This window comes from Thermobia domestica, chromosome 13, assembly GCF_964235325.1.
Source record: "Thermobia domestica chromosome 13, izTheDome1.hap1.1, whole genome shotgun sequence".
Classification (NCBI taxonomy): Eukaryota; Metazoa; Arthropoda; class Insecta; order Zygentoma; family Lepismatidae; genus Thermobia; species Thermobia domestica.
The window spans coordinates 58185883-58213783 of NC_137466.1; the positions used below are offsets into that span (position 1 = coordinate 58185883).

A 27901-nucleotide genomic window follows, 5' to 3' on the forward strand; every position below is an offset into this window, starting at 1 on the left:
CCAGAGATACGAAGACTGTAGTGACATCTATCGGCAAAACTCATTCCTTTAAACTAACCTAACTTTATGTGATGGAATAGCTTATTTATTTATGTATTAGCGTCAATTGCCCACTTCACTGGTTGAAAACAAGAAAAATCAGTAATACGAGAGTAATACGTTCGTATGTTATGTTAATCGGTCACTTTTTACTATTACTGAAGTGCTCTCTAATTTGATTTAAACGGCATCGGAAGTGTCGCTGCTCATCTCAACGACCCCGTAAACTTTGGATTCCACAGTAATATTGTTCACTTTCGATTAGTTGGAAATATCTTCCCGTGCCCCTACCCTAAATTGCACCATCAAATGAAATGATAGAAAAACCTAATCTATGTAGAAAATTTGATTGAGATCGGTCGGGTGGTTCAAGACTTATTAAAGTCACAAACATAGCCACTTTCATTTTTATACATATAGATTCTATATAAATATATAAAACTATATCTACTGTTTAACTTGCACATTACGTATCTAACGCTGACGTGCGTACTTCTAAGAATGAAATATTTACTACTGTATGTATAATAAATTTGAATTTACAGGTAAAATAATACGGAAGATAATGTGTTCATGTTCAGGAATCGGTTAATCTTCCTTTTTTTTTTAAAAAAAAAAAAAAAAAAAAGACGCTTAATTTGCTTGCTTGCTTTTAAATCATCATTAACAACAACTAACAAAGTGTCCTTCTCTGAGGCGTACCAATGTTCTCTTTTTAATTCTGAGAACTCATAGTTATCATTTTCAATCTTTAGTCTACCTTTTCTTGTTGTATGAAGCTCTATAATATTTCTTCCTTTGCATACTTTTCGCAACATTTTTCTGATTGCTTTTATGTTTTATCTACGTAGCTCTCAGATTCTCACGTTGTTTTTTCATTCCTTACTTCATAAGAAAAATGATTCGAAGATGTTCACGGGTTTATATTCTGAAAGACCTTGTAATTACCTTTCAGTGCAATGCTTTGATACGTTTTTTAATGTTTCGTCTAGCTCTCGATTCCTCATGTTCACTCAGTTCTTACATCATAAGAAACAGATCGGACAATTCTCCCGTGTTTACATTCTTGATAGACCTTGTAATTAACCTTTCAGTGCAATACTTTGACACCCACACACAATTCCGTACAGCAAGAGAGAAGGAAACATGCAATGAGAAGAGAGAGAGAGGAGAGAATAGTTTTTATTAGACATATATTACCTTCATGCATATTCACAATGTCTGTGTGACATTTCGGAACTACCAAGGTCATACCGGGTCTCTGTAGGTTATGGATCCGTCCGGGTCTGGTGAGTCACGGATCACGATAGTAGCTACTGTATTCCTCCAGATCTATAATAATAATAATAATAATAATAATAATAATAATAATAATAATAATAATAATAATAATAATAATAATATACAAACAAATAGCAGTGTCTCGGGTACACCACGTAATGGAATTTGTTTGTATGCATGAGCGCCAATCCTCAGAGGGCCAGACCCTCTTGAAGTTTGGTTGGGGAGGACGTATTGGTATTAAAATCTTCATTGATGACGTCTTAGATGATATGTGACAAACCTGAGTGGGCTTCCCCAAGTTTCAGAAATCGCGCCACTGTCTCTATGGAGTGATATCTTCTTAATTAATACTGAAACCGAAAGTGACGGTAGATTCTTACCACTTGCAGTTTTAATAGTGAAATTAGCGTGAGTGGAATTTGGGATGCTTAATTGATTGTAGCAAACCGCTTATCGCTCTCTATTACAACTTTTACTCTATATTGATTTATGTTGAAACTGGAAGTGATTGATTTCTGCCACTTCCGGTTTATATAAATGTTTAAGAGGGAATATTGTACATATTGTTAAAATGCTTAATCGATTTTTTTTTTTTAAAAAAAAAGAAATGTTTCTCGCTATCTCTTAGGACCTGTCATTTTTCTGTATGTAGTTCAAGATTGAAACCGGAAGTGCTAGTGGATTTCCGTCACTTCCGGTTCTGGTAAAGAGTTAAGGATAGAGATGGAATGAATTGTTGGGACGCTTCATCGATTGCAAGAAATCGCTTCTTGCTGTCTTACAATTTTTGCTCTATAGTGATCAGTGGCGTAGGGAAGGGGGGGCTCGGAGGGGCCGCCCCCCCCAAAGAGGTCCGACAATGTACTTTGGTACTTTGATGTTTGTAATTTTTTATATATTTTTATGTTTATATGTTTTTTGTTTGTAATTTTTCTATATGTGCCTATAACAGCACTTGCCCCCCCCCCAAACACACATCCTGACTACGCTACTGATAGTGATCAACGTTAAAACCGGAAATGGTTCATTTCTATCACTTCTGGTAGATGGGTCACCTCTGTCAACGGACATAAATCCTAACTTTTGATCCCCAACGTACTGGCCAAAAATTGATGTTGAGTAGTTGTAGAAATTTTATGGGACGCAAATTGGCTCAATAATAGAGCGCTTCTCTCTGGTGCATGGGGTCCCTGGTCCCTGGTCCAATCCCCGGTCAAGTAAGTTTGTGGTGGACAACATCATGCCCGTGAGTTTCGTCAGGGTATTTCCATCTCCTCCTACATTATCATTCACTTGCATTGCCCTGTCTCCTTTAGCCTAACGGGTATAATCTTGGAATGTTAAACTGAAAGATTGTAATTCATCTCATTTCATTTTCTTGAAATTTTGTCTCCAGGACAGAACAGACAGAGATAAACAGGATAACTTTATAACCAAGCTGATACATTTAATTTTAAATGACATACAAGCTTAAAAGAATGTGTAAGTAACATTTCTATTATACTTAAATTGTGCATTGCCATTGTTACAAGGTTCTAAGAGAGGTTACAAGCAAAACAAATTAAAAAGAGAGAGAGAAAAAAAAAGATCAAACAGGGAAAGCAACTCTCGAAAGCAATGTCTTTTCTTCTTGTACTTTGATATTTCCTCCCTTGGGCCTTGCTTTTTCCGTCCTCAACTGTTCCTCAACAGACTTTTTATATATATATTTCTGCTTTTCCTTCTTTTTTCTTCTGCTTTCTTTATTCCTGTTCTATTCCCTCTGGTTTCGGCCACATTGTAGATTTTCTTTTTCGTGTACTGTCCAACAAATGCATGCTTTTTCGTGTATACCCAAAAAAGACGTCAAAAGAAGGTATTCTTAAAGAGCGCTGTTCTCAGATAAAAAAAATGATTGAAAACTGAACTATCAAAACAGTTCTTCGATTATTATTATTATTATTATTATTATTATTATTATTATTATTATTATTATTATTATTATTATTATTATTATTATTATTTTCCTTATGTGCTATCTCTTGTTTCTCTCTTGATCTTTCTCTTCCTGGCTGTATTTGTGTTCTCTTTTCTTCAACAAAACATTTCCGAATCCTTTTTTTTTTTTTTATTTTCACCTGAAAGCGGACAAGAAGAGCATCTTCTGCAGAAATTCAATTTTGATCTATTTTTCATTCCGTATCTCCAAGGCGTTAAGCTTGTTTTGGTGTTGTATTTCTTTGTGTAAGAAAGTTCTCTTTCCGTTTTCTTGTTTCTCTTGTAAACTTTTATTTTGTACGTTGTAATGCTTAGTGTCCTCGATTTTTTTTTTTAAAAAAGCAATGCAATGCATTTTGTTTACATTGTTGGAATAGTCTTTGTTTTTATTGCTCAAAATATATATACAGGGCCGTATTTAGGGGAGTGCACCGGAGCACATGCATCCCTCCTTCGTTCTGAATATGCATTATCTAAAGTGAGAAACTGGCAGTGGAAATAGCAATGCTTTCCTAAAATGTCATGTAATGTTTCCGTTTCGGGCTTAAAAGAAAGCGGTTTTGCTAAACACAATAGTTTCAGTCAGTTCCTCATACACATCATAGATGCCTAAAGGTATTTTAAAAAGAATTAAATTTGATTCAAATGTACTGATAGTTATTGGTGCACCCTCTCTCAGAAAATCCTGGAACTGGTCCTATATATATGGTGTGTGTGTGTGTGTAAATCTTTAGGATTAGGCTTAGGAATTAGATTTCTGGGCTTTCGGCGGCCATATTAGCCCGTCACATCTGAGGGACGACGTCCCTCAGCGATTACACTCTCCGAGGAAAAGGAAGGAACGGAGCGGCTTGGGACCTGTATGTTCGGTACTGTACCGACATTTGCCTAGTATGAATGAGAAAAAAATCAGGAAAATCTCACTCAGGATTGCTTTTACACTTTTTCGACCAAGTGCCCCCACCGGGAATCGAACCTTGGATCTCTCGCACCAAAGACGAGAGTGTTAGCGGCTACGCTACGCGGCGCCGAATATTATGAATCGTTTACAGTGCTATCCCCGGTCAAGTAATTTTGTGGTGGACAACATCGTGTCCGTGGATTTTCTCGGGCTACATCTGTTTTCTCTGACATTTTCATTCCACCGATTTCTCCATCATCATTCACTACCTTTAGTCTTTCGTCTTTCTTAGTCTGCAGGGCATAACGTGGCAACTTAAACTGAAATATTTAATTTTTTGTTTACATTGCTGCATATATTTCATGCTTTACATTATTGTGCTGAAAATGAATCTCCGTGGGGGGAAAATGTTAATATCTATCCTAAGTTGTATTCCGTCATCAGTGGCAGATCACTAGCTTCAAATTGAGAAACTTGTACTCATTTTCGTTGATCTCTTTGTTTTAATATAAGACTAAAGTACTTTTATTATAATCCATTAGTTGAAATCGTCTTCTTCCCCTCTATCTTTATATTTCTACTACGGTATATATTTCATTGAGATCCTTAGTGGTCATGTGGTTACTATACACACCTTCGGCACGGGAGATCTGGATTCCGTTCTCGGCAAGAGCTTATGTAGTTATGATTCCGTACGAAGCTATATGTCTACGTCGCACACAACCGCTATGCTGAAAAGTGTCGTTAAACTCCAAATCAATCAAGAATATGTCTTCTATCATATCAAATCAACAATTCAATCAATTAATCAAATTATACCATATCTTCAATAACACAACGGGCAAGGGCACACATCAAGAGGGGCAAGGTGGGGCGCTTCCCCCCCTAAGAGGAAATTGTACTTGGGAATATCGAAAACCCAACAGAGTTTTTACATTAGTTACAGCAAAATTTGAAACTATATTTGAAACGTTGCTTATACTTGCCCTTCCCCCCTTGGAAACCACAACATGGGCGTCCTTGACAACGGGGGACATGATGTTAAGTAAGGTGCAGTTAAACCTTACGGTTCCAGGACATTCTAAGTTCTCATATTGACTTGTCCTCCCATTAAAAATGTATATTATTTTGAACCTTCTAGTCTTACAATGAGTTTTTCGTGTATATATTATGCAATATTTTGTATATAGTTTTTAGTTCGTAATTTATTATAATAGATGCCCCTTTTTTTCTCAAAACTCCTTCTTCCCACTCTAAAACTTCAATGACGAACTTGATGTCAAGACACTTTCTCATGAATATCCCTACTTGCTTTACATTTATCTTAATATTTGAATTATTTATTTGTACATAGAGAAATCATTTGGTATGTTCACTCGATTTGTCTTCTGTTGAGCTTCTTTTATCAGAGTACATGGAATTAAACAGAAATTTCTTACGTTTATATGTACCCTCAATACATGCTCTTATTAATATCACGAGATTGATGACTTGAGTGCATATGACATTTTTATGATAAATATAATTGAATAGAGTCTAGTTCAACATGACAATTAAAAAGTATTTTTGTTCGTTTTGTTTGTACGTTAAAAGTCAGCATAATTTTAGAAAGAAAACAGTGTCAACATTAAGAACTGTTGCAATCATAAAATTCCGGATGTTTTCTTGTTTACGTTGGTTGTTGATAACAAAATGACGTTGTAGCTGTCGTCAGTGTCATAAGCTGATCAAATAAGATTGGCTAAGCAATGCAGAATGATATTAGCATTTCACAACGTATGATATTCATGTGATTCTTTGTTCAAAAAATAAAAATTGCTTAGTCCTTTCATTTACATATGTTTAAATTAGCTCATCATCTTGTTTATGTGTATATAAGTGCGTTTGTTGTCCATATCTTTGTATTCTATGATGAACATATGTCACTAATGCACAAAGTGTGCGTTGAACAGCTATACAAGAAAGGGTAAACCAGCTAAGAATGCTCCGAGGGCATTATCAGAACGAACTTAAAAGAATTAATCTTTTCTTATTAACTTCTACAGGTCTTACCAATTGTTCGATGTACTTTATTATTATACTTATTAGACAATTCTTGTAATATATCTATCCATTTATAATTTCATTAAGTACTAAATTTTTTTCCACATGTTTTGTTTATAAGAGTTCTGTTAAAACGTTCTGCGATGTTGTTTTACGAAGACACACGCTCTTAATGGAAGGGATCAAAATTGAAAAGTTTGCAAAACATCATCTCTCTCTGACTTATGGTTGGTTCCCGAGATATGGCTCCTTAAATCTCCCGAAATCTGAACTTTTTTGGCCAATATCTCGGGAACGTCTCCTTAAATCTTCCGAAATCTAAACTTTTTTGCGCCACTATCTCGGGAACAGTAAAAGTGACGCGAAAAATTCCATCACTTCTGTGATAGTTTTTGATGCTCTGTCGAATGAAGGGCTCAAAATTGAAACATTCGCAAATAACAGACACACACACTCACACAGACGCAGAGAATTTAGTAACGAACTTTTCAAGTTTTTTGAAGGGGCCACGGTGGTTCAGTGGTAGAGTGTTCACCTCTGGTGCATGGGGTTCCCGGTTCGATCCCAGTTCGTGCCAAGTGAACTTTGTGGTGGACAAACACCGTGTGCGTGGGTTTCCTCAAGATTCTCCAGTTTTCTCCCATTTCCTTAATTCCACCATTTCATTCAATTCTCATCATCACCTCCTTTAGCCTAGCTGGCATAACTATTGGACGTAAAACTCAAAGATTTCATTTTTTTTTTTCATTTTCAAGTTCGTTGAAAAAATGGAGTTTATTCATTAAACCGTGTTCTGCCCGTACGAAGAACGGTGACTTCTGCAGTGGCGAATCTAGCCCAGGGGAGCATAAGCCCCATGTTTTTTGAATGACAAAAATAATTTAAGTTATTTTTTTTAAATATATTATTGAAAGTTTATAGCAAACTCTTGATATACCTATCATAGTCTGGGTTCTGGTTGCTCCTTCCCCCAGTTTTTATCTTCTAGATCCGCCACTGGACTTCTGCTAGTATACATGTATACTTGTTAATTTTTAATTTCCGTGTCGGAGCTTTAACCTTATGAAGTACTTTTATGTGGAATAATGTTTCTCCCATTTTTTTTTTTTTTTCGATGAAAGTGAAGGATCTGTGGATCGCAGGAATCGTCAGAGAAAGGGAAAGTGAAGCTTGAGGGGGAGAAAAAAAATACATAGGCTTTAGTCGGATTAGGGAAACCCGAGAAAAAGGCTGTAACTGTAGGCAACTGAGAAAAACGTGGTCATCGAAGCCCATCATATATATAGACACTGCTACTGGATCTTTTCAAGGGAGGAATATAGGTTATTCTTTTCTTCCTTCTTTTCGTTAACAAAAGCTTTGGAAACGTATGGTATGGTTCTATAATGTGAAACCAGTTCAGATTTTTTTTTTTTTTTTTTTTTTTTAAAGAGCAATGGCAAAAGCTGATAGTGTGGTAGAGAATATGGTTTTCAAACTCCAGTAACAAGAGAGCATCGCGAACGGTTTTGCTTTTTATTCCTTTTCTCTCTCTCCCTCCCTCTGTGTATGTGTGTATGTGTGTGTGTGCGTGTGTTGTCTAGTAGTGTTCTATAGACAGACTAGAAGATAAAAAAATGCACGTGGAAAAGGTATAGGACAGGGTTGTCATCTCGAGAAATAAAATGAAAATACTTAGACACGTGTAAAACATAAAATGCATCAAAGATAAGATTTTTGACACTTCAGTATGCGTCAGTTGAAACACTTTAGTGTGTAAAACAAGAGTTTTCGTGTCTTTTAATTTTAGTTATACAATTGATCAAGATTAACGCAAATGGTGCACTGTGGAAAGTGTCCTATAAATGTAATGCATCAAGTGGCCTTTACCGAATCAATTGAAGCGCTTATAAACATGGTTATAGCCGGCTAGGCTAAAGGAGACGGTGATGATGAGAAATGAATGAAATGGTGGAATGAAGAAAGTGGGAGAAAACGAGAAAACTCACGAACATAATGTTTGTCCACTACGAAGTTCACTTGACGCGAGCTGGGATCGAACCACGGACCCCATGCTTCAGAGATGACTGGTCTACCACAAAGCCACTGTGGCCTCCGTTTATAAACAAAATCGAAACTTTCAATTTGTGTATTCTTTACGAAAAGCTGTGGCAAGCGAGATGGTTTTCAGTTGGGCAATGTGTGGTTAGCACATCTGTTCCCACTGATGTTTTATCTTGACTAGTAGATCGATACTTGCTACGTTTTTACTCAAATAGTTTCTCGACTGTCTCACAATTGAGATTACAAGACGTCTCTCTTCTCCACCCTCTAAAAGTGGTCCTTTATTATTATTATTATTATTATTATTATTATTATTATTATTATTATTATTATTATTATTATTATTATTATGAAAATGGAGAAATGTCCTCCTTCTGGAACACTAAAAAGAACTACTTCAGTATTTATAGTAGTTAATAATTGTTAATGCTATATATAGTTGCTCCTTTGCCATTAAGAGATTTTTAGAGAAAAGTAAAAATATTCTGTTTTTTAAGTCTGTTGTGTGCTCCAATACTCACAATACTGGATTAACCATTAAAATTATGTACCTTTACCGGTAATGAACTCGGCACCATGCGCTCTAACCGTCAGTTAGAGAGGATCATTTAAACTATAATTTCATACACCGCTTCTGCCCATATTTTATGAAATTAAGAAAGAAAAAATAGACTTGACCTCGCAAACTTTGCTTGCCCCCGGTAAATTACGCTCTGTTATGTCTTTAGACTAAATTTAAGATTAAAATAACATAACTGTGATATATAGTATATAGCAAAGAAAAATGTACATGCTAGGCTAATACGATTTTAATCTGTAAGAAGGAGAGAAAGAGAGAGAGAGAGAGAGAGAAACGAACTAACCAATAAACACATATGACGCATTCAGCTCTTCCTAAACGTACTGCTAATATCAAACTCGTGTCTCCTGCAATAATTCAGAGACCAAGAGAGTTTTAACACAAGTTTGACCAAAATATCTGTGTCTTCCTTTTTCTCCTATATGGCTGCAGATGTCGAAAGGAAAAGAGGGGCAAAATAGACCATGGTCGACTATGCCTTGCCTGCCTCTCTTTCTCTTTGTGTCTCTCACTCTCTAGTTCGAAAAACAGAAGTTTGTGTCCAGTATGTGCTCTTGTGCTGTCGTTGACCTCAAATCCTCGTTCGTCTTCCCCCCGGTTGCCCAATTGCTTTTTACACCCCTATTCTTTGCTCATCTCACCCTCCTTGTGTGGAAAAATCCTCTGGGGCTTGGCACGAGGGACCATCTGTTTGCGGACGGGAAGAGCACAGCAGTACAGCACACACACGAGAAATATGGTTTCAGTGCAGTGTTGCCAAATTGTACAAGTGATTGGTTTGTTAAAATGGTGACAAACTGAGTCCAGTATGGGGTATCATATATTTACAATAACAGACATTAAAACTAATCAATAATAATAATAATAATAATAGCCCTAATAATAATAATAATAATAATAATAATAATAATAATAATAATAATAATAATAAAGTCTCCAAGTGTATTATTATTATTACGCTTTCGCAAATTTAGAACCTCCTATAATTACTATGAGTTTTTGCTATTGCCTACATTTTGAAATAAAAATTAGCTTCTGTAACACTGTCATATCTTTGATTTGTTCTAATTTTTATTTCTTTTTCTTTTATTCACTTTGTGTATTATTCTTAGTACGCATCCCTAAGAATATACAGGGTGCTTCACAGATGACTTTACAACTTCGTAAATTCATATAAATTTATTCAGTGAGCTGGTTTTAATGTAATTTTCTTGCAAAATAGATCATATTTTGACCTATGTAGTGTGTAGTGTATAAATAGGACCACTGCATACACTAATGACAGTTGTAACAAATATGGTTGCCTTCATTGTTTCGGAGGGCACTATATGTTTTACAAAGTCTGCTATAATTGTGCAATAGAATTTTCGTGATGAATATTGCAAAGATTCACCTTAGAGATCTATCATTATAAGTGGCATAAGTGTTATGTATAAACTGGGTTTTTTAATAAGACATTAGAAATCCTGATATATTGCTGCGGGTTTGGCAAAAAGTCGACTTCAATGGGATGTCTGCAAGGTTAACAATGGTTGTAACATTGAACCTAATTAATTGTAATTAATTAAGAAAAAAATAATCTATTTTGCTACAAAATTAGGCCAAAATTAGCTCTGTAAGTAGCGTGAAAAATGTATATAAATTTTCAAACTTGAAAAGTTCATTTTGAAGCACCCTGTATTTTATTCTCATATAATGTCTTAAAAGTTTCTTTCCCTCTTTGTAATTATTTCCAATATTGGTATTTTCTTCCCAGTTTTTATTAATACTTCCCCATGTTTCGACCGTTTCTGTAATCTTAATTTTTCAGTGTTCATTTCCAATGTTCACGTTTTTTGTCTGTAGGCTACGCAAGAATCCGCAAAATTAACTCCCCCCTCCAAAAGCTTTAGTTCATCATCTATGAACAATAAGTCTATTGAGGAAGTTTTTTTTCTTTACATTGTTGCAACTTGCTAGGATCTTTTCAGTAGTTTTATCCTGAAATGTCTACAACCCAACAAGGAAAACGATACAACGGGTTGTATATATATATTTCAGGCATTCCTTAATCGACTTCTTTAGAGTATACGACATTTATACAGAAAATCAATCGGAACTAAAGCATTTACTTAAGCATTCCGCTTAATACTTTCCTTGGAATCTTCTGGGGGTTGATTATTCTCGTTTCCTCTTTTTGTTCGAAGTGTATTTTTCTAGAGAGCTACAATTTTATAACTCTCAAATGAGCAATATGGTAATTGAAGTTTGCCCAAAAACGCAAAAAAAATTAAATTTTGTCATTATTGTAAGTATGTTGCTTAGGTGTAAAATTAAATACTATCAATGAATGAAACCACCAAACTAAAAGATAGCCTAAGTGTGATTTCAGTTTGTCTTTGAGGAGAGTTTCAGCATATGCGAGAGTGGATCCAAGTGGTTTATAGACGTATATGTTACGTTGAGCTCCCAATTTACACAGGATAAGTTTGTACTTTCGTACTTTAGAAATGAAGAAAATGACAGATGGACATGTGTATAGCTCTTCCCCCCAGAAACACCCGCAGGATTTATTTCAAAGGAGGCAAAACACCGAAACACAAGGAAAATGGCGAATATACACACTTTGATGCACATAACTTGATATGAAACATATAAAACAATTGTCATCGATGCACATTGCGTAACTTTACTAACTACAGTAAATATATTAAATGCTGTTGTGCGCAAATAAGTAAATCTAATATGTTTTGACATGTATTTCGAAGAACTAAACCCCTTTTGAAAATACAGGGGAGACGTACCCGCTAGTGCCCCGCTGCGAGTGCCCATGCTCCCATTTTTAATTAAAACTCGTGTCCTCGCCTGTTGCCATGTATTTTCGATTGGCACACTCATACATATACATCATTATTTTTAACTGACTGCGGAATGAGTAAATTTCTGTTCAACCTATGAATACTATGGTGATGTGTAGAGTTTATTAAGTAATAAATTTTCTAAATGAAATAAATCTGAAATTATCTCAGAAACAAGTGATTGATGTTGACTGTAGATAAAGATAATGGTATTTTCTCTACTCGAGACAGAACAATTAAGCCCACGAATGAACTCCTGTTATTCGGATTCGACGTTGTTGTCCGTATCCCATTTTCACATCCTTGGCTAAAAGCCCGACTCCAAATCAACTAACCAACCAGTGGCGGATGTAGAAGATGAAAACTGGGGAAGGAGCAAGCCAAAACCCAGACTATGACCCGACTATGATAGGTATATCATGAATTTACTATAAACTTTCAAAATATGTAAATAATACCTTAAATTATTTTTGTCACTCAAAAAACTGGGGGTGGGGGGGCTAGGCCTCCGGCTCTGGGCTAGTTCCGCCACAGTACCAACTACACTTACTCGACTTTGTTATGTACTGTCAGCGCCTGACTTTTGCCATTTTTATTCCGTAAAGTTTCCAAGATATATAGACCCTATTTAAAGAGTGTATTGATCCCCTGAGCAGTATTGGACAGTCCAGTTGAAGGTAGGCTACTATATCTGCCACTGCATTCCTGTTAACATTAACGGTTGGTATTACAATATATACATTAATTGGTCATTATTATTGTTATTGATGATTATTTTAACAAAAATTATTGTAATCTAAAAGTCGACCTATTCCTCTGGGCTACCCTTATTTGTAATTTAACAACACTTCTTTGGCAGTGTCCCGTTGTAAAATTTACCGAAAATCTTGCATGTAGTTAAATACTATACAAACTAATATCAGGGTAGTATCGCAAAATAAATTTATTTATAGAACAATCACATCTGTTGCGAGGAGCCATCTGTTCGATCCTAAGCCTTCTCCTCTTGGATTGTTGTGATAAAATTGAAATTTTCACCGATGTAATTTCCCTAAAGAGCTGCACTCTTTCCAGGTTAATACTAGCTATGAGCACCGGCCATTGCCTGGAATCAGCTCAGAACCCAGATAAGTGAGAAGAAGAAGAATGTTTCCACAACCATTCCGTTACCCGGTGTTTATCTTTTGCTGTTATCTAAGTCCGCGACACCAAAGTGCAGTGTTGGTTGCATATATATATATGAGGCGTTCTTAGAAAATAGCCAAAAATGTGGATCCTCCTGGAAAATCCCGAAAATAGAAAAAGGGTCCTGTATGCATTTAGATTTGATGAAAGTCTATCCCAGTACCAAATTTGGTTGCTTTAGTTCACTCCTCTGTCTATGTAAAAATACATACAGATCCACAGACACATAGCTGTAAGAACCCATCGCTGCCGGGTCTTAATTCAGAACAGCAATTAAAATATGGGAAAAGCCCTTACTCTATTCTCCAGAATTTATCCTGTACTGTTATATAAGCCCACACAACCATGAGGTAATAGGGGTTACATACATTCATGGCGTCATCAGAAACCACGAGAAACGTACACAAATTTTGGCATACATTTTCTACGACCTGTCCCTACCCCCTCCTCCGAGCCGAAAATAAAAAGGGGGCCTTGTACAGGAATAGATATGGTGAAAATCTGTGCACAAAATTTGGTGGTTCGAGGACACTCCTTTGTATGCGAAAAGCTCTTGACAGACAGACAGACGCATTATTTTATTTTATTAAGTTAGTATGCAGTATTAAATGTTAGTTGAAATGTTATCTTTCTCTGATACGTCAACCGATATCTCCATATCCCTCATCATTCAAGCACTGAAAACAGCAGGCGAGACTTTTCTTCTATAAGCGTATCACATTATACAGTAGAAACAGTAATGTAATATATAGAGTGAATGGTCTTTTAATGTTTTTTAACTTTTATGTTCTTGAATCATGCTTGTTGTTTGAACATATGCAGTCTACAGTACATCATCGTACACAGCCACCGGATATAGACTAAATTACCCGGCATCACGCAAGCGGAGCATCATTGATAACATTAAATCATTCGCACTGCTGCTTCACATGTCATCCATGGTTCATATCAAGTGCGTAATACGAAGTGGCAACCCGCTAAATTAGGGAAAGCACTAATTAAATTAAAAGGGGCCCCCTTTGTACCAGTGTTGCCAATGTAGTTTTCTTTTTTAGCAAAGCTTGTTTTGTAAAGCAAACAAGCTGCAATATTGAAATATAGACCTAATGTTTGCATATCCTTACAATGTAAACATAAACACCACAAAGAGAGAAATGAGTTATTTGTTCGTTACTTGCTAGCATTTCAAGCCTGTTTATGGAGTAAAATATTTTAGTATTGTATGCTTCACATGCTCTCTAACCTCTATACGTGTAAATATAAAATTAAACCTCTCGGCGCAGTACAACAATATGCAAGTTCCAAGACCCAACAGTCAGATTTGGAGATGAATTTGGTTCTATGGGTAAATTGAAGTTTAGCGTCCGTTTCAGCATCGAGGCTGTATGAGATATGGACTTAGTGTTTAAGGTTGATTTAAAGGAACAAGTTTTGCCGATAGATGTCATTACAGTCCTCGTATCTCTCTCATTTATTTTTTTACCTTTCACGAAAATTCACGATTTCTCTTACAAATTTCAAACTACATACTTCAAATTTTTAGAGAAGGAACTTCATAACCTATCGAAGACAACAATCCATGCTGATTTTTTTATTTAGAATTTTCTTCATTGTTGAAACATTATATTGTTAAAGATTTGGATATTCAATTGTGGCAATGAAGCCGTTTCAACAATGAAGAACATTCTAAAGAAAAAAATCGGCATGGATTGTTGCCTTCGATAGATTATGAAGTTCCTTCTCTAAGAATTTGAAGTCTGTAGTTTGAAATTTGTAAGAGAAATCGTGAATTTTCGTGAAAGTTAAAAAACACATGAGAGAGATACGAAGACTGTAGTGACATCTATATGTAAAACTTGTCCCTTTAAACCAACCTTAAGATGGAATCCAAATCACTGTAAATACGTTCAAATTTTATGTTCTTCGACCGGAAATTGAACCCAAAATTCCACACACAAAAGGCGCATGTGCTAGCCTCTAAATCAGTGGGGAGGGATTTGGAAATTACGTGTGTGTGTGCGGTTAGCACTTCGGTTCTCTTTTCTCGCTAATATAACTCGCTGGTCTTCCTAAAGTCCGGCTCAAACCTCTTGACATCTGTCGAAAGCCAATGGTGCGCGGGTGCGACATTGTCGGATTTCGCTTCCTTTCATGTATAGGCATAACGTGAAACATTAACGCGAGAAATTGAGATATTAAAAAAACAAATTCGTTCTTATAAATTTATTAACGCTTTAGTCACATGTATCATAAGGACGTAGCTTTGAAATTATTTTGTCCTAATCCACAAACGAAGCTGTTGGACAAATTTGCCCAACTTACATTGGATATTGTAAACAGGAGAACAAACCTTAAATATCAAGAGGTTTGAACCGGACTGTAGTGCCATCCCATCGGTTTGTAGTGCCATAGTAGTGCAGTATTGTTTTCTTATAAGCTGTGCTCTTAATGGAATCACAGTTCTTACTCAATAATTACTTTATGTTTCTACGATGTGATGTCTCTTTATTACAATCAGTGATGATTTCAGAACTTTTCCGGGCGGGGGAATTTCATTACACTGTGGGGGGGGGGTGAAAATTAGTGTTAAGAAAATACTGGGAATCTACATTGAGCACGCCAGGATATATGTTTCCAGGGGGAATTTCGTTTCTCCGGGGGGGGGGGAATCCCTCCGGACGACTCCCTGAAATCATTACTGATTACAGTGTTCGTAATATTTGTAATTTAAAATGTATTTTAGTTTACTTCTGTTAGTAGCTTGCTCCTCCTCTCCCGCCCCCTCCCCAAAGTTGGGAAACACTGCTTTAAATACAACTGTTTTTTTTTTTTTTAAATAGTGAAAGTGGCAAACTCGAATTATCGCGCTTTGTTGTAAAAATTTCAGAAACTTCGCCGATTAAGAGTCTTCTTCTCTGCGAAATTAAAATACCGCTAATTTTACATTAATTATGTGATATCTTCAAATAGATAAAAGATAATCGAAATGTGGAACAAGAGCGCCTTAGACAATATCATTTTACATGAGAAACCGTTATCACGACTCACTTATCTGCTTTAGATTCGAGCCATTTTGAAAATCGGCATTTATTTTCGCGTTTCTAAACAGCTGAAAACATAAAGCCACTAGGTGACTTGTGATAACGGTACCTCACGCAAAATAATATTGTCTAGGGCGCTCTTGTTCCATATTTCAATTATCTTTTATCTATTTGAAGATATCACATAATTACTGTAAAATTAGCGGTATTTTAATTTCGCCGGGATGAAGGCTCTTAAGTTGTATGAATTTGATCTGAACTCTTAGGCATTTCTCCAGAACAAAAAATCGAGAAGTGTTAAAAGTTAAATTACCAAAAAAAAAAAAGTATTCTTGAATTATAGGCACGTATGCTTGTCAGCTTGACAAAAAATATATAAAAGAAATATATGTAAAAATTTGTTGAAGCTGGTTTCATTTGAATTTTATTTATTTCACCAGAAGGAGAATTGAGCTCAGTGTTATATGTTTTAGTGCCAACATAACTTCAAAAACAGAAAAGATCAAAATCTCTCCAATTTAGCGATTACTTACTGAAAGAAACATATATATCCTACACACAAGTTAGAGTTTAACATAGATATTGTTGAATTGTACTTAGAGATACCCACGGTATGAGATATATTTTTCGAGACGAGATAAAGCTCTTCGAATATAAACAGACAGACACTTTCTGAGACGAGCCTCAGCTCGTGTGTTTTAGGCAACCAAGCCTAAAATGGCGTAACATCATTTATATATTGTATTATGCACCTGTACGACAGTCTAAAATCTTAAATTATAGAAACTGTAAGACCTTGTAAGGATACAAATGAATTTCTGATTTGAGAAACGTCGAAAATGTCGAAAATGAGTTTACATGCAGCTCTGATTCTTGAAGGGTAGCTACACCGTTGGATTGTGATATGTCATAAGTCACGCTAATCGTTCGTGCAATATCGAGGTGCAACAAGTGTCCCTGAGTTGAGAAACGTCATAAATCATTGACTTACGGCATTAATGGCATTATTGACTTATGACGTTTCTCAAATCAGGGATTCAAATGGCATGTCACAAAGAAATTCGGAGACTGACTAGAGTCTCGAGTTGCGTTATGTCGCAAAGTCGCAGATAAAGAACCATAGAGTAGAGAGGGTAGATAAAGAACCATAAAGAACCATCAAATAGTTACATCAATTCTTTCCAGATGGCAGTTAAAATCAATATCCGTTGACACTAGCACCACCTTTTGGCGTAACAATCGGTGTAACTGCTTGATGGATTCGTAGAGCAGACCTAATAGCTCCAAGTTAATCTACGACGTTACCATATAGTGACATTTTTTAATTTCCCATAGTGACTGAAGGAGGCCCTATAGGGTACACTATTATATGGCATTTTCGCTGTTGTTCGTGGGAACCATTTTTAGAATACCCTATATATATAAATATATAATGTTTTAGATATCAAAAGTTATCTGCACTTTAAACCACTATTAAACTTAAAAACGGGACAAATGGTCATGAATTACAAATGACTCTTAATAGAACACCTCGTGGCGAAACGGTAAACCGTTTAGAGTTTATTATTACATAAAGGTATGACACCTTTTTTGATTGTGATAACCTGTCATATAATATAGTTATTCAGACAGAAGATAACGGTTGGTAACCTTTACGAACTCACATACGGCTGATAACCTTTTAGTTTTGTGTCTTGGATGCGGGAGGTTGCGTTTGACTGCCGATGATAGAACAGAAAGTTTGTACCTCAGTTTAACTGTAGAACCTTTCCGTTTTGCAAATCATCGATTCTCCAAAATAATAATAATAATAATAATAATAATAATAATAATAATAATAATAATAATAATAATAATAATAATAATAATAATAATAATAATAATAATAAATCCAAACAAACAAATGAGCCTCTTATGCAAACTGTAAATTGTAAGATTTGAGTTTTCTATATAACTTCCAGCATAGCAGAGGCGTCTATTGGACGTCCAATGGAAATCTGTCCCGGGATATCGGGATATTCATCAGGATGTCCCATTATTGTCTACACGTGTTCGCTTATATTCCGGAAACGTGACTTGTGGGGCATTTCTGGGGTATTTGCGGGATAATCAAAGGACGACTGTTGAATTTGCAGATATTTCTTCATGGGAAATATATCCCATATCCCATTGAAGTCCAAGAGAAGTCTTCTGAACAGACTTTCATTATCCTATATTATGAAGTTCCTACTGCGAACTTGAATATCCCGGAATAAATATGAGACTTGTGAGATATCCTGGGAGAGTGTTGTGCTACGTGAGTTCATAAAAGTTACCAACCGTTATCTTCTATCTAAATAACTATTTTCTATATTGTATGACAGGTTATCACCATCATAAAAGGTGTCATTCCTTTATGTGACAATAAACTCTAAACGGTTTACCGTTTCTGCTTTTTGCTTCACAAGTGTTGTTTAATATATTTAATTATATACGGAAATTACATGTGAAATATCAAATGTAAATTTTCGCTATTTAGTATTGTATTCGAAGCGCGTAATCTATCATAGTTGTCTGTTTTAGCTAACTCATAGAGAATAAACAGTACAACAGACCAGAAACATGTTATAGATATATATATATATATATATATATATATATATATATATATATATATATATATATATATATATATATATATATGGTGATGCACATACACACACATCTGTTTGAAATCCACTTAAAATCGATCGATTAGAGCAGTAGAGAGAGAAAGGAGAGAAACCCCTCGTGTGTTGTTTGTGTTTATATGTGCGAAAGGGGGGATAGATAACACGAGAAAAGAGGGGAGGAGGAGGTAGGAAAGTTTTAGCAAAGGGATGAGCTACATACAGAATTTCCACACACACACACACACACACACATTATATATATGTGTATATGCCATGATCAACACTGATATTCCCCCCTCCCCATCCGCTTTACTGGTATGCTTTGTTGTTTCTGTTTGATGTTTGGGATAGAAGGAACTTGCTGTCGAACAAAACCTAATTTTGAGCTCTGAAATATTTTCATTCAAGCTAAGCTATGTAGCCAACTGCCGTAGGGCAAATGAGGAGGACTCTCAGAGATTGTAATTCTCATATTCGCTGGATGCTGGATTTTTTTTTTTCAAAGAAGCTAACCGTTTTTCATTGCGGGACGAGTTAATTGTTATAATATAATTTTTCTTAGCTTTTTTGGGGGGTTGGTTGGTTGGGTGGATATGCGTTAGGTGGATGGGTGAATATATATTCTTGCAAGTGATTTTGTTCATGTAGCGTACAAAGGCGTTTAATAACTAAATGCCACAAAGTGTAGTATTTATTTTTTTTTTTAATTTCTCTTTTCGTGACTAAAGGATTGAAGGGGGGGGGGGGAAACTAAAGGTATGTCGGAGGTACAGCTATATTTAATATTAGATAGGAAGCTTTCCGAAAGGAAACCATTTGCATCAGCTTTCAAGAGCAGTATAAAACAATTATGAATATTAAAAAAAAAAAAAAAAAATCCATGGTATGCCATCTCGTAAGACCGAAATGTTCATAGAACGCCGTGCTGTAAAATCAAGCAGTAACAATGTAGGTATAAGTATGTAGGAGTGGATCTAAGGAGAGAAGTGTAGGCCGTAGAAGCCTCCTTTAAAATTCAAATTTACACCGAAAAATGGAATCTAGTACTTGACATCCGCACGTTCAAGAATTTTTGTTGGAAGAGATCCAAATTTTTGGGGGAGGGGTCCAATACTGTAAATCACTACGTTTGTGTAGTATTGCACGTGTATTATTCTACACCCGAAAAGGCAATAAATAATTGTAAAATATTTCCACCTATATTTGAAAAAGAAAAGGATAGAACTAGATTGTTTTTGCAAGAGAAGGAGTAAAGATGAAGTGTAAGATCAAATTTTCATGCTAAATTGAAAAAGAGTACTTAATATATGTTGGGTTAGGAAGTTTTAGGTGGAGATCCGTACTTGGTGGACCTAGTGATGAATAAAACTCAACTTATGTTTTCTGCTAACAGATTGACTTATCTAGATCTAAGTCTTGTTTTTCAGGTTTTTTTAAAAAAAACTTTGAAAAAGTACTTACACCACTATAATTTTAATTTTATTTTACATATATTATCCTTGTGATTGGCTTTTTAAATTTCATTTCTTTTTAGAAAAATCAAATAGATCACGTTGACTCAATTGTAAGGACCTCGTCTCTAATGCATGAGGTTCCTGGTTCAATCACAGCCCTTGTCAAGTGGGCTTCGGAGTTTCCCGTTTCGTCTCGTCCCACTTTCTTCATTCCATCAGTTCTTTTACTATCATTATACTATCTACCTTAGCGTTAGTGCATAAACGGGAAACTGAAAAGGGTAGCTAATGAAAGGATGAAAGGAGACAAGCCAGTTGTTGAATTTGTGGATAAACCATTCCACGCTATCTGTTATAATTATTGCGTCCAACATTTATTATACAGTTGATGTGCAATGTTTAATTGCACAATAGTAGTAGGAGTGTCCTTTGTAACAGCTATGCGCTATTTCACACCTTCAATGATAATGGAAAGAGAGAACTGTGTTATTAATTTCGCGTAATTACGTAGTTTAACCATATTGGATCATTAAGATTGAATTTTCAGAATTTACCTCATACTCATTTATTAGACGCAGTTTCTGGAGATCAATAATTTCCGTGGCTGTGTCACCATAAAGAATATAGAGAAAGAATTAACATTGCGTCATATAGCGCTAGTGGAAGGCTTGGGGATTTAGTGACAGAGTAGGAACGTACCCACTGGGTCCTACCTCTCTAAACTTCATAACTCGATATACATAGATATACTTTCTAAATAAAAGTATACTTGTTTAGCAGAAAAACAATTGATGTAAACTAAATATTTGATCTTATATTTTATCTCTTTTGTTGTTTTTCTTATATTAAAAAAAATCTAATTCGATTTTTTTCACATCATATATTCGTATTTAGATTTTTTTAGAGGCTAAATACTGCAGATGTACTGCATATCTCGCTCGTTTTCTGTTTTTTTTTTCTTTCTGTAAATATGAATGGTCCTAGTTTTTATTACTATTGTATATATTACTATTATTACCACGGTCGAATCCAGGATTTTCTGAGGGGGATGCAAAATAACCAGTCTCATTGAAACTCTTCAAAGTGACATGTGACAATGTTCTTTACATCTGACAACACTGATACATACAACGGAGACGGGGGAGTATTTTAAAGAGAGTTACGAATGATATGCAGGAAAAATTGTTCTCTCTTCCTGGGTTCTGTTTTCTTCTTTTTTTTTTTTTTTTTTTTTTTTAGGTGAGGGAGTAAAGGTATAAAATATGTATCTTTATTCATCATTTTGACCATCCATTTTGAGGAAGAGATGCTACACTCCCAGCCATTAGAGGGTTACGCCCTCTCTTTGGCACCATTTTCTTCCCTACTTGACAAATGTTATATGCTTTGCTTGGTGAATCTTTTCCCTTGAACCTTCAGAAAATCGACGTAAACTATTGCTTTTGCAAAACTCCTCTTTCTTTTAAGAGTCTTCATCCCGGCGAAATTAAAATACCGCTAAAACGATAATTGAAATATGGAACAAGAGCGCCCTAGACAATATTATTTTGCGTGAGGTACCGTTATCACAAGTCACCTAGTGACTTTTCGTTTTCAGCTGTTTAGAAAGGCGAAAATAAATGCCGATTTTCAAAATGGCTCGAAATCTAAAGCAGATAAGTGAGTCGTAATAACGGTTTCTCATGTAAAATAATATTGTCTAGGGCGCTCTTGTTCCACATTTCGATTATCTTTTATCTATTTGAAGATATCACATAATTACTGTAAAATTAGCGGTATTTTAATTTCGCTGGGATGAAGACTCTTAAGTCCCAAACGGAAACATGCCGGCAGAAAGTTTCTGAAAATGTTGCTATTTTCACTGGTAGCTTCTCATCTTAGATACCCTATATTTACAACGAAGGGGGATGCACGTGCACCGGTTCACCCCCCTAGATCCGGCCCTGATTATTACTATTATATATATTTTACTGTTACTTGAAACACTGAAATATATCCCCTTAACACTTCCTAATTGCAATGGAAAACGTATGTCTTTATTTCAACTTTTTTTTTTTTAATCAATGACCTGCGGGTTTTCGTTTGTCTATATATTACGATGATGACCTCTAAATGGACGTGCCACGCGCAATATTTCACGCGAAAAGAACACCTGGAGATCGTAGGTGGTTAAAAAAAAAAAAAAAAAAAAAAATAGAAATCACCCCATCAACAAACACATACACGTGCCACTAATTGTATAACATCGCTGCCAGACAATTCTTCCCCGGCTTTCTCTGTAGGCGCTCAGAAAGGGGAGAATATTTTAACCGTGTCTTCTCTTCAATCCGTTTCAGGTATTATTATTTAAAAAAAAAAAAAAAAAAAAAAAAAGGAGAGAGAGAGAATTCCGTATATCCATGGCTTCTTCACCATGGAGTAAGCAAGGACATAGGCTCACGATATTATTTGTGAATGGAAGCTGAATTGCAAAAGATCACTGACCCGTTCGCATAACGTTTACGTTGGCAGCTGTTCTGTCTATTTCCCCTCTTTTTTAACTTCAACGTTGCCAGCTCGATTTTTGTCTGTCTTAAGTTTTGTTCCATACATTTGTGAACATTTTTTGACGATATAGTGTTGGCAGTGGGGTATGCAGAAGTTCGACAAAGGGGCGGAGGACGTTAACCTCCCAAGTTCACAGCCTATACGGTTTTCAGGCGTTTGTAGACTTATACCATCTTAATATGGATGTAGACTTATACCATCTTAATATGGAAATGCCTGTTTTTACATAATATTCTTGCTCAGGGGGGGAAGAGATTTAAACCTGACCCCCTTGTGTAAGCCACTGAATGTAAGCCAGTGTCGTAGCAACAAGATGAGAAAGAGGAAACAGTATTGATATTCCTATCTCAGCGTTTCTCAACTTTTTTGTAAGTGGAGACCATCTTTATTACTTAAAATATTATGCGCATACTTGTGCTCTTCGAAAGCAAATCTAGGGTATATCATTTCTTTTTATTATTATTTGTTTTGAGCTTTTTCGTCAATTGAAGTGTTTAATTGAATGTGTTTTTGGAATTCTGATGGTTTGCAACACTAGGTATGTGTATGTGTAATCCCTAAGACAGATAGAAGACAGATGCTGCAAATGGGCTGACTGTGGTAGGGTCGTGGAGAACCTTCCCAGTTTCAATGAAACAACAAACTATATTAATTTTAAGGCGTTAGCTGTCTTTTCGTTCTATTCTCTATAGTCGGACTTCGGGTCGTTTATTACAGTGCTTGAACTAACTGTAATGTGAGGCTTTTGAGCAACCAATATCTGATTCTCGTTGTGGATTACTTCATAGAGTGGCATATGCAAGGTGGGTTTCCGGGTATTTTAACTCTCCTTCAGCAATATATTATGTATTAGTAAACAATTTCCATGCACACAATCACCTGAAATTATATGATCTTTGGTGATTGAATCTTCCCACCTGAACTCCCTCGTGACTAAGCAGTTAGCGTACACGCCTTTGGCGTGAGAGACCCGTGTTCAATTCCAGGCGAGAACACATGTGGTTCGGATTCCACTGTTATATTGTAGGTCCACGTTTCATATAGCCTCGTTGCTGAAAGCGACGCTAAACTCAGAATCAAATCAAGTCAAACCCTCCCACTTCGACGAACTTCTGCTTACGTCATTGAATTCGTACGTACGTCTCTGAACTAGGGATTTGTAATATGATTTTGATTGTGTTGTTAAAAGACAGTAGCGTGCATCCCTATTAGTAATCATTGCAGAAAAAATCGTTCATTATTGGTGGCAAATCTTTATTAAAAGTACACATTACGTTTGCTTAATGAGTAACAGGTTAAAATTTCACCTCAAATTAACGTTTATTAAGATTAACGTTTAACATGAAATTAACGTTTAATCTCAAATTAACGTTTATGAAGTTTAACAGGTTAACATTTCACTTCAAATTAACGTTTATTAAGATTAACGTTTAACATGAAATTAACGTTTAATCTCAAATTAACGTTTATGAAGTTTAACAGGTTAACATTTAACCTCAAATTAATTCTTAAGAGGTTAACGTTTAAGTTAGGTAAACGTTTAACAGGTTTATTCCATATATTTTCACTTAATTCTTGCTTTAAATTCAAGAGTGTAGTCAGCAAGTTGTTGTAGAGTAAGGGAAGGGGGGGGGGGCGCTGGACATTTTACAAACCAAAAGTGTTCTTTCAGAATATATAGTAAAAAGCATTAGTAAATCACTATTATTACAGGCGCAGGTAGCAACATCTATGAGCGTGACATACAGACTGAGACGTTTGTCCTTTTATCATTAGGATACATACAGAGTTATAACAATCGGCGAGGCAAGGCACCGGGATCTTGGGCAAAGGGCTCCTGCATGCGCTGCTGTTTGAAGCTCAAACTTGTATTATTACCCTGTTATTCGTTTGGTGTATGTGAAATTTGTACACTATAAAATTTCAAATTATTAGTAAACTTGTTTTGTGATTATTAAAAATGCGAAGTAAATGATCCAAAAGTAAAAATCATGTAAATATAAGGCGATTTAAATAGCTCTCATTCTATGTAGCTATAATACACAACATCATGCAAATAGTCAGGTTAGGCTGGGCCCTTGAATGCAGAATAGCTGAAAGGCATGGAAATGACAGTGAAATCGATTATTCAGTATTCATTATGATAACTGTCGAATCTTTATGTGTAGAGTAACTTGGGTAAAGATGCTCCACTTTTTCATTATTACTCATTTTCCACTCCTGCAATTGAGGTGAGGTTGTTGAATTTATGATCAATTTGATGATTAATGTCTTGTTTGAAATATCTCGAAAGACAATTTTATTTCAGTAAATTTAAGCATTTAAAATAAACCATTTACAAAAACCTTCAAGTGGGGCATCTTCGGCATCATGTTGGGGAAAGATGCCCCAGTTTCACAATTTTTCAAAATGTGTTCATAAACATCATAGAAACAGGCAACTACGCTTTTGTACCACTAACATCAGGAACTTTAATGTCTAACTACCTGTCCAATTAGGAAAAAAATCAACAAAATAACAAGTATTCTCCATGTATATTTTCTAAATCCGTTTGTAAACAATGGATAAAAAAAAGAAAAAAAGAATTGTGGACGTTACATACTATTATCATTTGTTTATTTTTTCAAACTTGGATTCTTGCGATCACAATGCAGTGACATGCAGTGAACCTATAGTTTAAATCCAAACAACCACCGTAATCGTTCAAATTTTTCAAGGCGTTTACACGGCCATCGAACCCGCGACTTGGAGCACCAAATGGACACGCACTAGCGCACTAGACTAGAGGGGAGAACAGCTTTCTTTTAATATGTATAAACCTGCTCCCTGCAAAAGTAATGCCTCCCCTTATAACAACTTGCTAGCTACAACACTGGTACATCTATGATAATATCTAATGTATTAGTGGAAATGCTCTTCATTTTGCAATGAAGGGATATTTGATTCACCCAGAAATTGACCTTTCCAAAATAATTCAACCAGATAAAGGAAGTTGTGACAAAACAAGTGTGTCGTAGGACCCCTTCCCCAAGGATATTTTTAGTATTTTGAACAACTCTTATACGTATTCAGCTCACACAAATGGCTTAAAACTCAATCCATGCACACTCTTTTGATTTAGCTTGCTAGCTAACTAGTGTCATATACATTATGTGAAGTTCATTCAGTCCAATGTTGACCACATAAGGAAAGAGAAAAAAAATATAAATAGAATATTACGTCATTGAAAGCAGCAACCCAGCCAGGGGACCAAGCCCTTGTTCCAACCGGGAATTCCCCGTTTGATTCTGAGTGAACAATTAATTACAGGTTATTACAGAACAATTAGTGTTTTGTATTTAAACATTGTTTAAAACATAACAAACGTACAAATCTGGTTGTCCCGATCAGAAATCTTAAACCTTTAATGTTATAAAGTGGGGCTTCGATTTCACTGGGGCAACTTTCCCAATTTTAAAGCAAAGACGCCCCAGTCGATGACGTGACATACTCATGAACGCAGAAACACAACAAAGCACATTAGCGTTTGTAAAAGACTGAAGTTCTTTAAGCAATTATGTTTTATACACGTACTTCTATTTAACTACCGTCAAGAACATTACTATGTTTCACTCGAAAATTATAGACACTGAAATAAGAGTAACTTAGCTTTGTGAACAAGCCTGAATTGTGAACTTAGCTTTGTGAACAAGCAGCTTCTTTCTCCGATGCAACTTCAAACATATTTACTCAAGACTGGATACGCTTTCACGCGCATGGAAAGTCCTGTGACTACGAGTTACAGGCCTTGAGTAATTCGGGCAGGGGTGTCTTCACTCAGTGGGGCATCTGTACCCAAGATACTATAATATGTCTTTGTTGACATCGAAAGATCTAGTAGGCTTACTTGCTTTGTTTCAATGCTATTTATTCCCCGTTCATGGTCCGTAGTGGGAGAGGGCAAGGGTATCAAACTTCGACTGTTACATCTTGAATGAAATCTTTCAGTTTAACGTCCCATGATTATGGTCTTTAGGCTAAGGGAGATTATGATTAAAGCAAGTGATTGAAAAAATGGTAGAATGAGAAAGTGGGAGGAAACGAGAATTCCCTGAGAAAATCCATGGGCAAGATGTTGTCCTCCACAAATTTACTTGGCCGGGATCGAACCAGGAATCGCATCCAGCAGAGGTAAGCGCTTTACCACTAAGCTAACTTGCCCCCTTTGTTATATCTTGGAAATAGCTTGTTGAATATTAGAGGGCACAAATACCCTCCTACTTCGGGACCAAATCGCTAATTGCTGGATCCCCAAATACCCTCTGCACCGGGGCCCGAATAGATTTATTACGGCACTGGGTATATAGATAGATGATGGATACGTATTGTATATATTGTGCTCATTAATCTAATTTTACGTCAACAGTTTATGTATTATAATTGTGTCAGAATATTTTTTTTCCTTTTTTAAATCTATATTGTATTTACAAATTATAGTATCTATACAGTTTTGAGTTCGAAGTTCACTATTTTATCCCTCCCATTTCGTCTGTTTACCGCAAACATACATTTACTGTTAGAATCATATGTACATGTATAAAACGTTGACCCAGTTTTAAAAATAGTTTATTTGGTAACTTTTATCAATATCTTTACGATAACATTTAGCTTCTGACCTCGACCCAACTAGTTAAATGGAAATAATGAATTTCAAGTATACAAACTAAGGCAAATATGTTAATGCGGTTCTCGAAAGGCAAGTAATGCTGAAATGAAAGAAAGGTCTATGATAATAAATATCTAGAACAGTCCGTGTAGCAAACTGATCCATAGCATTATTTATATTTCATTATCTATAAAAGATATAAATAATGCCATAGATCACCTGTATATGTGTGTAGTGTTTATTGTATGCGTACAACATAAATAAAAGTTTGTAATTTAATTATTGTTAATATTTTTACATACCTGTCAACTACTCCTGCTACGCACATACCAAAATTTAAAGGTATGGAGTCCTACCTTACTGTAAAAATAAAATCGAAGTCCGCAACTTTGAAGTAATTGGGAACTTTGATCTAAAACACTACTTTTCGAAAGTTTTTAAGGCTTCGACATGGTACAGCGTCATCTCAAGGATGTAAACAAAAAATTTCAACATGGCCTACTTTTAGACGAATCTTGACTGTATGAAAGCCTCATGAATATATGGGTGTAAAGCGTACGTATTTTTGGTGCGGGCAGACATGGATTCGATTCATCGTAGGAGCTCAAATGGTTCGAATTTCACATTAAAATGTAGGCTCGCGTGTCATATAACCTCGGCTCTAAAAAATATGT

The 27901-nt window shown here is 35.7% G+C and overlaps 1 protein-coding gene across 2 annotated transcripts in view; it reads left to right on the plus strand.

The window, feature by feature from the left end:
- Window positions 1–27901, plus strand: part of LOC145668156 (uncharacterized) — a 319521-nt gene that overhangs the window by 172909 nt on the left and 118711 nt on the right. The window lies entirely within an intron of this gene.